Raw genomic sequence first — 2404 nt, 5'->3', positions numbered from 1 at the left:
TCCGTGTCCTGCACATCCCCACTCGACAGCAGCTCGCCGACATCATGACCAAAGGCTTTCCCTCGGACATTTTCTCTGAATTCAGGTCCAGTCTTTGTGTCGCCGGCGATGATGTCACGACTGTGGGGGTGTTAGATTGTACATGTACGTAGCACATACGCTTGGTAGTTGAGATATGATCGTGTTGCCTGCCCTCTGTCATAGTGGTGCACGATCCCAAATTGTGGAACTGTGACAGCCCGATGCCGACGTTCCACAAGATTCCCCTTTATTTCCGTTTCCGTCGTGTGTTATTTTTATTTGTTGCATCATCGTTTAGTTTGCATCGTCGCATCATGCATGGCATCTTGCATCATCTGTTGCATGTGGTGTTTTGAGTGTGTGTGCTTCAAGTGCGTTAGTAACTCCCCTTCTCTCCCCTCTTGTTTCATTTTTGTGGTTTTGCTAAAGTTTCCGTTTTAACCCCTATTTAAAAAAAGGTTCGTCTTCTTTTAAGAAAAAAAACCTTTTATTAAATGTGGAGGCAACCCTTGGGTTTCCTTTTTTTCCCTTTTGTTTATTTTCACAAAACAGAGTCTCATTGTCTTTTCTCCGTTAAAAGAGCTTTTATTTTTATTCTTTAAAATAAAAGGATTTTATTTATTATTCAAAAAGGTTTTATTTTTTATTCGTTTAAAAAATGCCCAACTATTTCTTATAGTTGGGGTATGGTTTTTAAAGGAGCCAAAGAGTATTTTTTTATTTGTTAAAACCTTTTATTTTTCATGTGTGTTTTTCTGTTTTAAAGAGGGGAAAAAAGCAAACAAGAATAGGGGAAGAGGGAGCCGAGCCGAGCTGGCCCAAGGCCCACGTCCTCCCCTGCCCTAGCGAGGCCTCGTCCCCTCGTCCCTCTTCCATCACCGTGCGCTGTCTTCCCCCCTCGTGCAGCCTCCCCAAGCCCTGATCCCATCCGCCTCGCCCCCGCCATGGCCGCCGCCTCCCGCGTCGGTCCCCTGCCGCCGTTCTCCTCGGGGCCATCCGCCTCCCCGCATGCCCCGCGTGCCACCTCGCCTCCCTGCCGAGCAAGCTGCCGCGCCACCTCGCTGCACCGTCCCTCGCCCTCGGCCTCGCCTTGCCTCGCCATGGCCGCGCGCCGCTGCCTCTAGCAGTTGTCCGACGCGCCGCCTACGCCGGTTGCCCGCCACTTATCCCGCGCCCCACCGGTGCGCCGCGCCCGCCTCGTCGCCTCCCTGCGTCCCCTGCTGTCGCTCGCCTCCAGGCCCCGTGCTCGCCGTGCCTGTTGCCGCAGTGCCCCGCCGTCGGCCCTGCTGCCGCCCCGCCATGGCCTGCCGCAAGGAGCCCCTCCAGACCTCGTGCGCGCCGCCAAGGTCCCTCCAGGCCCGGCCTCCTCCTGCTTGCCGTGTGCTGCCATGCTGCTTGTGCCGCTATGCCTTGCCGGTGTGTTGCTGCAGTTACTTTTGCCTGCCTTCAGGTTGTTGTTGTTGTTGCTTGCGATGTGCTGCGCCTGTTACTGGCCGTAGCTGCAAGCTAGTTGTTGTAGTTGATGCATTGTTGCTTGCTGTTTGCCTGCTTATCTGTTGTTAGATGCTAGCTGATGCATGTGTTGTTACTTGTGTTGTCCCCGCTCTAGTTGATGTAGGTTGCTTGCTGCTATTGTTAGTCGTTGCTTAGCTGCTGCATGCTGTCGTGCTTGCCTAATGTTGTTTCTGCCGTAGCGTGCTATGTTGCTATTCCGCTGTTGCTGCTAGCTGTTGATGTGTGTCGCCTGCCGTCGCCGTGTCACCATACCCGCCTGCCGTGGTTCATCGACAAGTTCGCCAAGAACCACGACATCCTCGACGAACCTGGAACATTGATGGAGACGTGTTCGACTACCGATGTGAAGACCGTGAACCGACGCCGAAGACCCGTGAACCGACGCCGAGCTAACGACTACCGTCGACGAGACCCGAGTACCGCGACGACAACGACTTCCACGACGACATATGTTTTCACCGCTACGATCCGATCCGCTCCGACACGCATGCTTCGAAGGTATATCGATGGGACGTGTCGTGTACCGAATGCAAATGTTCTATGAGATGCATTGTATGTTTGCGTCGTATGTGGCCCGTTGCACGTTGTTCCTCTTTTGCGTGCCCTCGACACATGGGAACCCGGTAACGGGATCACCCCATCTTTAATTAGCATTCCCGCACACGCTCCCAATTCGTTGGCATCGATTCTCGTTGAGTTATAGTGATAGGAACATTGAGGTGGCATCGCTTCCGTCTTGCCGCCATGGTTCCCTCTCGCTCGCCGTGGCGACACTTGCTTCTTTCTCTTCTTGCCCGTGTTTTTGTAACTTGCATGCATGACGCATACATGGTATAATATCTTGTGTTGCATGTTTCTTGTGTTGTAG

The sequence above is a fragment of the Hordeum vulgare genome, chromosome 5H (assembly GCF_904849725.1).
Source record: "Hordeum vulgare subsp. vulgare chromosome 5H, MorexV3_pseudomolecules_assembly, whole genome shotgun sequence".
NCBI lineage: Eukaryota > Viridiplantae > Streptophyta > Magnoliopsida > Poales > Poaceae > Hordeum > Hordeum vulgare.
This window is presented reverse-complemented; position numbering follows the sequence as displayed.